The following is a 12,741-nucleotide window of genomic DNA, read 5'->3' on the forward strand; positions in this document are numbered from 1 at the left end:
GATGAAAATTATGTACATTTTTGCGAGCTTATATTGGAAAACGTTTTTGTGATCAGATCAAAATGAACTCTTAAGCAAATTGCAATCAAAAGCAATTTAACAAATGAAAGTTCCTCGCAAAAAGATCATAATTATCTTAAGTGATGGGAAAAGTCGTTCCATAAGTATCAAGATTTCTGGAAATGATATAGGGGCGACCTTTAGCTAATAGACTGATAAATTAATTAAAAATTAACTTTTTATAGACAGTTATTAGTTTAGATGAACAAGATATTTATTCCCTATTTGCAAATATTGAATTTTTGATCAGAATCGAACTTTTTTTTAAATTCCTCCTCTGTATCTAAATAACTTATTGAAATCTCAGTTACTACCTATTATAGATAAATATTATATTTGTCCAACTAACATTTTAATGCTTTCAGTTTTATGAAATTCTAAAGGTTAAAAGATTCAATGAAAGTTCGCTCTTCTTTTTATACTGAACTTAATAAATATAATCCACTCTAAGGAGATTAAAATCAGAAATCCTCATTCGAAAGCTGATTTTGTCCAATTCATTTAAAATCCGTTATCCAAATTAGATTATATATTTCCTCATTTTTTAGTTTTTTAAAAATTAATCTTTTTCTAATTAACCTTTTTTTATCTACACATAAATAAATATATTCGAAAAAACATTACCAGGTTTAATAAAAAAAACTAATAATTTAAAAATAAAAAAATCGTAATTTTTAGAATTTATATTTATTGTTATTGGCAAATATAATCAAGGGAATTTCGTTAGGCAAAATTAATTAAATTGCCCGTGAATGATGTTGTGAACTATAATCATATGTCGGTGAAGGATTAAATTATTTTGAGGGTCGAACGTCAAAGGGCTCATTCGATGGTAGTCGAGTGTCTGTAATTGAATTACATTCAGTGCAATTGCATAGTGGCTACTTTAAGCTTTTGGAGTTCTAAAACTTCCAAGACTTGATTTGACTTACACTCTCGAAATGTTGGTAATTTGATATTTTTGATCAAGTTGCAAGATATCCGATATCCCCTTAATCGAAAGGCCTTTACACCTATACATATATACTGTACAATGAATATGATCATCATATACATATGTAAGTGTATAGTATACACATAGAGATTCGAATATGGCGAGGGTAGTAGCTTCAAAGCTAAAGCCGTTTAACTTCGGGGCCAGATACTATCTAATAAATTACCGACTTTGCCAATAAACCTATGAGTACCTACAATTACGCACTTAACCTTATTCTCGATTAAATCTGAAACCTTATATACAACGAAAAGGATAATTTATTTGTTAAGCTCCTATATGTATTATTAGAAGATTTAGAAAGCAATCAGTCAATTTTCCTAATCACGATAATAAATTACTAACAATGATGATCTAAAATTAATTTTCCATTTTGTATGAAGATCAAGACGAGGAAATATTTATAATGGCTGGAGATTACTAGTCGAGTTTATAATTTCAAATTAACAATGGAGTGTGCGGTATTAAGCCAATCCTACAAGGGGACAAAAATGTTTTGAATCCAGTTTGGTGAGTTCACGTGCGAGCAGTACATTTTTCAAATGGGCGTGGTTAGTTTAAATCGTTCTTGAATGTATATGTATGCATTTTCTGATGAGATGAGATGCTGCAGGGAATCTCGAGATAGGGGTGGAGCTCATGAAAAATGTACTGTGAAATTCATGCTAAAAAAGTGATACGTAAACCAGATATCAAAACGAATATATAATCAAAACAAAAATTATTTCAAAAAAAAAAAAAATTATTATTTTAAATAATACGAAAAAAAACGAGAAATTGATTTTCCCATCAAAATTTGATGTACATTATTAAGACTATATTAAACATATTTTATAATCCTTTAGTTAAATTTACATTGAAAAGGATAATCCCGGCAGTGTTATCAAAACACACAAAGCTGTATTCGATATTGTAACTTAGCTTGCAGGCATTATTGATTTTTCAAAAAAAAAATTTCGAGGGTATTTATAAATTGAGCACTAACTCGTTCTTTATAATATGATACGGCAAGACTAAGGATTAGGAAAGAAAGAGTTTCGACTTTATTTTATGTCACAAGAGGACAAAATATTGAAGGGTAGAAACATCATTTTCGATGTCACTGTACATATACAGAAAGAGAAAGAGGGGACAATGGAAACTACCACAAATCCAACCACGAGAAGGTTTCATCAGAAAATAGGGTCTGGAAATTCAAGAAGCTCTACCTAGACTATGTTTTCAGTGACATGCCGACGGGTATATGTTGCTACTATATATTTTTGCTCAGAATAAATGTTACCTTTTCCAACCCAAAAACCAGAACAAAATAAAGCTACCCACAAAGAAAAGAATGCATATCCTGTAAGCATTTCGAACCAATAAATTTTACCCTTCTTCTTGAATTTTATTTTCACTATATCGAAGAAACTTTTATCTTGCATGCTTATTTTATTTTACATTAGAGCTTGAGATATCTGGAGAATAATTTTGAATAGGGTGTTTTAAAATACCATTGAAAATAATATAACAAAAATTTTATTTGAAAAGTATTTTCTGCTAGTGATTTTTAAAGTCGAGGATCGATAAGAATAAGTTTAAATTTAACTGAAAGAGATAGATAGAAAGAGAGAGAGAGAGGGATAAGAAAAGTAAAAAGAATACAATGGCTCTAGACGACACGATTGAATAAAGCTTTCTGTGTGTCAACTGAGACAGAATGGGGAAAAATTCTAAAGTGATGTATCTTGACTTTAGACTTTTTAGTTCAGTTTCTGAATTTGACAACTACTCTTCAAGAAAGGATATTGTATGTTACATATAAAATGCGTATTCAAACTCTTTTTCTCCTAAATCATATTTTATTGATATCAATCGGACTTTTATAACATAATTTATATTTCAAAATAATTTTCTATTATTATTTTTATAGAAAAGAAATAAGATTTGCAGGAAAAATTAAGTGTATAAAAAAAAGAATTTGGCGTAATTATATATTCCATATGAATTTTATATACGAATTGCATATGAACTCACTTGACACACGTGGCCTCACAAAAGACCATTTTACAACCGCAAAGGATGAACACGTGTGGATTTTACATTCACAGAACGTGTGGAACATTTAAATGTATACACACAATGTCCTATGACCCGAATTATTTGTAGATTGAACCATGAGCTAGAAGGAAAATTAAATTAAGATTATCCAATTACTATTGACTTTTATTTACCGATAGAGAACAAAACCAGATTTACATTTCTATTATTTCAATTAAAAATAACTGAAAAATTATTTATTTTCATTTCATTAGTCCCTATTGTGAAAATTATGATGATCAATTTTCATTTTACTTTCCACCTACAAGATAATAATTATTATTTCTAACACGAGAAAGCTCGAAAAGCATTGGAAAAATATAAGTCAACTTGTTTAATTCCAACTGACTCGAGAAAATGTATACTCATTTCTCAAGGACGTATAATGGAAAGAAACCTTTTGTTTTATAAATTGTATTCAAGTCTTTTCTCTAAGACAATGTTTCTACTTGAAATTCCGAAAGATTACTTTAAGATAAAAGGATATAAGAAAAGAAATGCGTTTTCATCTTAGATATATTTTGTATTCCCTTTTATTAAAGGTATATATTTACATTGGATACTAATATCAGATTTAATATATTTGCAAATCCGAATAATTTATAAGAATTATTCATATAACTTTCAAGTTTAAATTAATGTGACTTTCTTATTCAAATCTAAGACTGCAGATAGAATTATTAATCAAAAGATGCAGAATTTAAAAGAACATTTTCTCTTTAAAAATTTTCCAAGGTTGAATTTCAAGATGTAACGGCTGATATATTTTTAACAATTAGCCTTCCTAATTTTAGTAACAATAATAATTATAAATTATTATTTTTATGAAATATAAATATTTTTATAAATGTTATTGTTAGAACGATAATAAAGCATAAAAAAATACAGTCGAGAAAGCATGATAACTGTCAATTGAAAAATATCATCTATAAAAAAGAACTTTTGGACGTTTAGAAGTCTTTCTTTTGACATGTTGAGTAAGGAGCGACAGATTATGGCATTATGGGTGGTAATCATTTATAAAATTGACCACGCGCCAGTAGTCTTCGAAAGGCAATGAATAGTAGTCAAGAAAAAAAATTCCTACAATCCTTACACAAAAGAGCAACATATGTCCCTATAAAGCGTGCGCGCTCCCGTCCTACTCGAATCGCAGCTACCAATTATTTTCTCCCACTGATATACAAAAAATAAAATAGAAAAAAATTCCAATACAAAATATTTAGGTGAATCAATTATAATAATTCCCGACTCATAGCTAACATAGTTTTTTTTTCGATTTTCATTAAAGAAAAATTTTGTTTTATTTATTACTAACACATTTTTTTATGTATTTGTTTTCTTTATAAAACAATTTACTTTCATGAAAAATAAATTTTTGGGATAAATTTCTATTATGAAGAAAACACAATATTTAACCTTTATATTCGTATATAAAAACCAGAATTAAATGGAATTATACATATTTTGAAAAGAAAAATCAGAGAATTGAAAATTTCCTTCTTTTTCTTTTTTTTTGATGAAAAACCAAGGTGGACTGAAATGTCTTGTGAGAGCACGTGAAAGATGCATGACAAAGCTGAAAAGGTGTACCTTTTAGACGCCTGCACAAGTTATCTGACAAATCGACTTTATGTAAAGTCAATGCACTGGAAAATTACCCGATTACTGTCTATCTATGAAAAGACGTTTTATGGTCAAGCACGAGTTTCTGCATGAAATATGTGACCCTTGAAACTCACAGTAGTTACATTCACATTGAAAGCCCTATATATATTATACATATACTTTGACTTGAATTCAACCATCCTCCGTTTAAATTTTAAAGTTGCTTTAGTTTGTTTGAATTTCAACACTGACTATTATATGTATATAGAGGAATGAAAGCAAAGCCGCTTTCTTAGCTCCAATGAAAACGTATACATGTATGTATGTTTATTATTAAAACATTTCGAAAAAATTTTATTCCGTATTATTTATAACAGAAAGGGGCATAATGTGGGATAAAAATGTTGAAATTAATAAAAAATAGTAATCCATGAAGGAAAAAAAATATGTTAAAAAATATTGTCATGTACCTATACAATAAATGTAAAATTTTATAGAACCTGTAATTAAAAAAAAAAATTCAATTTAAAAACAAAGGTATTTTATAAATAAACCTTAAGAAATAAAAAAAGACCTGCAAAAATACTTGATTAGTTCAAAAGTGAAAAATATTTTCTCACCACGATGATTCTACTGAAACAAATAAAAAGAAACAAACACAATGCATAAAAATATTCTCGTTCTGTTACACATTGCTTGGAATATTATTTTTCCTACACTAACACCGACCTACACATTAAAATAGAAATAATTTTTCCAAACAAGGGTAAAAGAACGATTTTATAGAACAAAATAAAAACAACATAGTGACGAAAATATATAAATTGTAACATATAAATATATATGGACTGTAACTATATAGTTACTACACACGTACACATACCAAGTCTAATTTTTATTTCCCTACCTATAGCTATATTTAATAAAGAAATCTATTCCAATCACACACCAAAAAATTTTTGCCTCCCTAGCTATATTTAAAAATATCTGAATTTAATTCACAACAAACATTCTGCACGGATCTCTCTCATACCGCCCAGGCGCAAAGGCCTACACTAGGGATACCGTCCTGGGACGATATCCGACACCTGAGCTCAAAAACACTCAAATTGCTGAAAGAAAATCAAATCATTAGTCCCTAAATTTAATTTCAAAAACTTTAACTTTCATATGCATTAACTTTTTACTTTAATCAATTATAAATATAATATTAAAAGCAAAAGAACATATTATAAGTACTTTAAATCCAATTAAAATTAACAAAATGTTATTAATAAAGATTTGAATTTCAATTTTTTAATCAATTATTTAGAACAATAAAAAACATTCCAAAAAATTAAATATTAAACAAAATATATAATATAAATGACAAACAAGTGTAAACAATAAAAAACATTGGTAAAAATATTAATTTATGCAGTAATAAAATTAATTACTGTAAACAATACTTTTTACCAATGGTGTCACTATGTTGTTATTTTTCCTTCCCTGTTTTCAAAATTTTAATATTTGTTTAATTATTTATTTAGTAATTATTAAATTTTTATTTATTTCATAAGATATCAAAAAATTATTGCAAAATACAAAAGTTAAAAAATAATTTACAAATTATTTCATTAAAATCGTTTTAAAAAAATAAAAGAGACAAAGAATATATGTTAAAAAACAGGGAAGGGGTTAAATAAAAGGCGACTCACCGATCGGCGAATCCCACGTTGGGGCAATAGATACATCGCCACTTCTCGAGCTCTTCTTGGGCCACTCCACGGAGATCCCTCCCATATGCACATCTGCGGGAGACCGGGAGTTATGCTACCAAGCAAAAACAAAAATATAAAAAAAAGACTACTTTGGAATAATTGGTAGCATGCAGGGGCCACTTTTCTTCCTCCACATCCTTCCTGTCCTTCAGTCATCTTTTTGGTTGCACTCTGAAAAAGTAAAAAAAATTGTAGTATAAACAATTATATTTATTTGTTTTACTAAATTTAATATTAATTCATTAGAAAAAATAATTAAACCTATTGTTATGCTTGTGCGAATAATTTAGGAATTTAATTTTTTAAAATGTTAAATAATCTAGTAAAAAGAAAACTCACTATCACACTTTTCCGCTATGTGTCAAAAACATTTATAGACAGCATAATCTTTCTTGAATATAATCTCTTCTTTCATCCTCTGCTACTGGCCAACTGTCTGTAAAAAAATTATTTCTTAAAAATTGTCTTGTACTTTTTGTTGTCGAGAATATTATTTATACATGATAAAATAATTATTTTAATATAACAGTTAGCATTGACATTCTATTTTCAAATATTTAGTTAATAAAATAAAATCATTTTAAATTAATAATTCAAAGTTAATTTTTATTTCAACGTTAATATTTAAAGCTAAAAAACAATATTTAAATATATTTAATTAACTTACATTGAACTGCGCTCAGCAATGCCCGATCTCCTCCAGGAGCTGCTCTGGAACACACCCCTTATCTTCAATAAAATGATGCCTACACATTTAAAAAAATAATTAGCAACAATATTTTTGTAAAAATGTATAAAATACAATTTACTAAAAACAATTTTTAACCATTTAATACTGAATTTAATTTTTCTTAATATAATTTGTTTATAAAATGTCGCCTTAACCTCAAAATTCTTGAATAATATACACACAACAATGAAATATATTTTGACTTTACTGCTTTTATTTGGCGATTTTTTAAATTTTAATTACCAATTTTTACGACCTTTACACTCATAAAATAATACCTGTATATGTGCTCAACAATCAACTTGGTCTCGTCGATATCGAAGAAAGAAGATACTGAGAACATTGATTAATTTTTTAATGTCAGAAGGACTTTGAAAACTTCATTTTACCAATATTTTTTCACAACCAAAAAATTAGCCAAATTCAATATTCGATAGTTATTATATAACAATTATTTATAGCATTGTATCAATAGAGCGATTTACAAACTTACATAATTCTGCATCCACTTGTTCCGGGCCTCCAAATTCTGAAGATCGGTCGATTCATTTCAACAGCATGAAGAAGTGCACTCGAGACCCTTAAGACTTCAAAATCTTTAATAAGTTCTGAAATAAACGTTCAACAGTCAAATAATTGGAATTAGTTAACTTAGAGGACAAAATATAAAATATTTCAGCATTCTGAAACAAATACAAGATTATTTTCTTCAATGTCGCTCAAACCTTGAAATCTTTAAGTATTGCAAACACTCACCTGAAAATGAACTCCATTGTACCTCGACTTGTTCTCCATTAGTAATTTTATGTTTTTTAATTGTTAAAAACATTTATTTTATTTACTTTCTAAATGTATTTTTATCGATTTGTTGCAACATGCCACACTGTTGCCGTTTGGAGGTGAGAAAATTTTCTTTCGCGCCATTACAGTGTTAAAGGTGGATTTACAAGTTCTGGCAGGGTTGGACTGCTGAGTTTCCTGTTTCATACGTAACATTTCGAACGTCCTACTGTACTGCATTTGTTCCAGAAATTAATTCGACCAATCAGATCACTCCATTACAATAGCACCTTTAAGATTTTTGGCGGTTGTGGAAAATGTTTGAAATGGGAGGTGAATGACCTGAATTTGCAAGTTTTGTGCAGTTTTGTGATTCAACTGTTGAAAATGAAGGACGAATATGGAATTCTCGGCTGTCAGTAAATGAGCATCAGGTAAATAATCAAATTCTGTTAATTAATAATTTGTTTTTCTTCACAAATCATCGATAATCCTTAAATCGCAGACGAAAATGAATATCAGATGTACTTAATTGTGAGTTTATTGTACTTCCAAATTTTCGTTTTCGAGATTTTGGGGTTAGCGAAATATGAAAATGTTTTGTTATTTATTTAGAGTGGGATCGGTGATAAATACTCAATGAGTAGTAAATTTTTATTTATATTTACAGGTTATTCAAATACTTTCATCGAAGACTTGGATGAATTTGAAAAATGTCAAATTTGGTAAATATTAATATTAATTAATTGTTGAAAATATATCAATTCGTTGAATATTAATTGCACGTATCCTCTTTCTTCAACATGGACGAGTCCAAGTTGATTGTCGATCACATGTACAGGTATTATTTTATGAGTGTAAAGGTCGTAAAAATAGGTAAAAAAGTCATAAAATCGCCAAATAAAAGCAGTAACATCAAAATATATTTAATAATGTATATTATTTAAGAGTTTTGAGGTTAGGGCGACAATTTATAAACAAATTATATTGAGAAAAAATAAATTCAATAATAAATGGTTACAAATTGTTTTTAATAAATTGTATTTTATACATTTTTACAAAAATATTGTTGCTAATTATTTTTTTTAATGTGTAGGTATCATTTTATTGAAGATAAGGGGTGTGTTCCAGAGCAGCTCCTGGAGGAGATCGGGCATTGCTGAGCGCAGTTCAATGTAAGTTAATTAAATATATTTAAATATTGTTTTTTAGCTTTAAATATTAACGTTGAAATAAAAATTAACTTTGAATTATTAATTTAAAATGATTTTATTTTATTAACTAAATATTTGGAAATATAATGTCAATGCTAACTGTTATATTAAGATAATTATTTTATCATGTATAAATAATATTCTCGACAACAAAAAGTACAAGACAATTTTTAAGAAATAATTTTTTTACAGACAGTTGGCCAGTAGCAGAAGATGAAAGAAGAGATTATATTCAAGAAAGATTATGCTGTTTATAAATGTTTTTGACACATAGCAGAAAAGTGTGATAGTGAGTTTTCTTTTTATTAGATTATTTAACATTTTCAAAAATTAAATTCCTAAATTATTTGCACAAGCATGACAATAGGTTTAATTATTTTTTCTAATGAATTAATATTAAATTTAGTAAAACAAATAAATATAATTGTTTATACTACAATTTTTTTTACTTCTTCAGAGTGCAACCAAAAAGATGACTGAAGGACAGGAAGGATGTGGAGGAAGAAAAGTGGCCCCTGCATGCTACCAATTCTTCGAAAGTAGTCTTTTTTTTATATTTTTGTTTTTGCTTGGTAGCATAACTCCCGGTCTCCCGCAGATGTGCATATGGGAGGGATCTCCGTGGAGTGGCCCAAGAAGAGCTCGAGAAGTGGCGATGTATCTATTGCCCCAACGTGGGATTCGCCGATCGGTGAGTCGCCTTTTATTTAACCCCTTCCCTGTTTTTTAACATATATTCTTTGTCTCTTTTATTTTTTTAAAACGATTTTAATGAAATAATTTGTAAATTATTTTTTAACTTTTGTATTTTGCAATAATTTTTTGATATCTTATGAAATAAATAAAAATTTAATAATTACTAAATAAATAATTAAACAAATATTAAAATTTTGAAAACAGGGAAGGAAAAATAACAACATAGTGACACCATTGGTAAAAAGTATTGTTTACAGTAATTAATTTTATTACTGCATAAATTAATATTTTTACCAATGTTTTTTATTGTTTACACTTGTTTGTCATTTATATTATATATTTTGTTTAATATTTAATTTTTTGGAATGTTTTTTATTGTTCTAAATAATTGATTAAAAAATTGAAATTCAAATCTTTATTAATAACATTTTGTTAATTTTAATTGGATTTAAAGTACTTATAATATGTTCTTTTGCTTTTAATATTATATTTATAATTGATTAAAGTAAAAAGTTAATGCATATGAAAGTTAAAGTTTTTGAAATTAAATTTAGGGACTAATGATTTGATTTTCTTTCAGCAATTTGAGTGTTTTTGAGCTCAGGTGTCGGATATCGTCCCAGGACGGTATCCCTAGTGTAGGCCTTTGCGCCTGGGCGGTATGAGAGAGATCCGTGCAGAATGTTTGTTGTGAATTAAATTCAGATATTTTTAAATATAGCTAGGGAGGCAAAAATTTTTTGGTGTGTGATTGGAATAGATTTCTTTATTAAATATAGCTATAGGTAGGGAAATAAAAATTAGACTTGGTATGTGTACGTGTGTAGTAACTATATAGTTACAGTCCATATATATTTATATGTTACAATTTATATATTTTCGTCACTATGTTGTTTTTATTTTGTTCTATAAAATCGTTCTTTTACCCTTGTTTGGAAAAATTATTTCTATTTTAATGTGTAGGTCGGTGTTAGTGTAGGAAAAATAATATTCCAAGCAATGTGTAACAGAACGAGAATATTTTTATGCATTGTGTTTGTTTCTTTTTATTTGTTTCAGTAGAATCATCGTGGTGAGAAAATATTTTTCACTTTTGAACTAATCAAGTATTTTTGCAGGTCTTTTTTATTTCTTAAGGTCTATTTTTAAAATACCTTTGTTTTTAAATTGGATTAACTATTTTTTCATTAAAATTACAATTTCTAAAATCTCACATTCTCGCTTTATGACAATAATTTTCTCTTTGTGGATTACTGTTTTCCATAAATTTGAACATTTGTATACTTTTGTTGTATATTATTTTTCTCTTTTTTTTGGTGAGATATTTTTATACATTTAAAATTTTTTGGAATATTTTTTAAACATCCTTTATACTGTATCGGTAAATGGAATATTCCTTTTTTTTTTTTTTTATTTTTATGGAACTTCATGACCAAATTTTTTTTGGGGAATTTGAAGTCAGTTCATAAAAATCCAAAATAACGGATCGAATATATTAGTTGTAGTGGTAGTGTTAATTTGTGCGTGACTTAATACAATATCATAAATGAATTATTGATCAAGGTATGTATGATTAACATTTAGGTTATATCTTCTAATATATCGTTCCTAATGCAAAATATTTATACAAGTTAAAAGTTAAATTAAAATTCAACTTTCAAATTGATTAGAAAAAAATTCGGACACACTATCATTTCATAAACCGCTATTATACATTGTTAAAAAATATTTTTTCCGGTTTAGTGATCTGTTATGATATAATTAAAAAAATATCCTTTGTATATAATAATTTGAAGAATCATCCGTGACCTCGTGGGACGCGTGTCATGTAATCTTTAACAGCCACGCGCTTCTTTACCCACCAGTGAACAATCAAGTGTCTCTCGTTATATTACCAATAGTTGTTTGCTTTGGGCTGTTGAGTCAATAAAGAGTAGTGATTTAGTAAACAAGTAGCATACTGTTGGCGGCGATTCATTCGCTCGTATAATTTACTAAGTACAAACACATATTCAATAAATTATTGTCTGTTACTATCCAAATTATCACTAATTTCGCAGAAGTTGTCATTTATTTGGTAAAACTTCCAATTCATTAATTTAATTGGCACAATAATAACGTGACCAAATTAACACCTTGTATTTTATTTTCCATATGGTCAATTACAAATTGCAGAATTAATTAATTTATTATTGTATGTAATTCAAAGTTTGACGACAATAAAATTACTTCTTTAATTAGACAATTTTAAATTTACGCGAAACAAGAATAGATGAGAGTAAGGTAAATATTTTGTTTTCCATTTAAACAATGGAAAACTCAAATTGTAGTTGTTGAGTTTGTTTAACAAACTTCCTTCTGAAAACATTTATGTGATATTCTTTTTCTACATATATAAATATAGCAGGAAAATTGGAAAAATTCATTTGTAATTTAAAAAGAAATTTATTTTTATTTTCAAATATAATTTCCCCAAACGTTCCAATTAGAAATTTAAATTTCCAGAATTTACTCGAAACTTTGGTAAATTGTTGTTCAGTATGAGAGTAACTAAAATATTAGTTTCAGAGACAAATAAATTTCTTCTTTTGATTATAATTGAAAATTATATATCGTGAGTTTTATCTATTCATATAACTATTGAAGTATTGATATATAAATGCATAATAACAAGGCTGCTTTTCACAAGATTGATTATCAATGCCTCTTGGCCAACGGACTGCAATACAACAATTGAAATTGACAAATTAATTTCCCTATTCTGACTCTGCTATACACATAGAGCTTAGATCCACAAACTGAAGCTATTGGCCTCAAAGG

At 27.6% G+C, this 12,741-nt stretch overlaps 1 long non-coding RNA gene across 1 annotated transcript; it reads right to left on the reverse strand.

The window, feature by feature from the left end:
- Positions 1–6,322: 6,322 nt before the first annotated feature.
- LOC127278795 (uncharacterized) lies at positions 6,323–7,228 on the reverse strand. Its single transcript, XR_007842542.1, has 3 exons — positions 7,169–7,228; positions 6,841–6,937; positions 6,323–6,672 (listed from the first exon to the last, which is right to left on the reverse strand). It is a non-coding gene; the product is annotated as an uncharacterized LOC127278795 (long non-coding RNA).
- Between the last annotated feature and the right edge of the window lie 5,513 nt (positions 7,229–12,741).

The sequence above is a fragment of the Leptopilina boulardi genome, unplaced genomic scaffold, assembly GCF_019393585.1.
Source record: "Leptopilina boulardi isolate dan_hultmark-lab unplaced genomic scaffold, ZJU_Lbou_2.1 LbouV2_112, whole genome shotgun sequence".
Lineage (NCBI taxonomy): Eukaryota > Metazoa > Arthropoda > Insecta > Hymenoptera > Figitidae > Leptopilina > Leptopilina boulardi.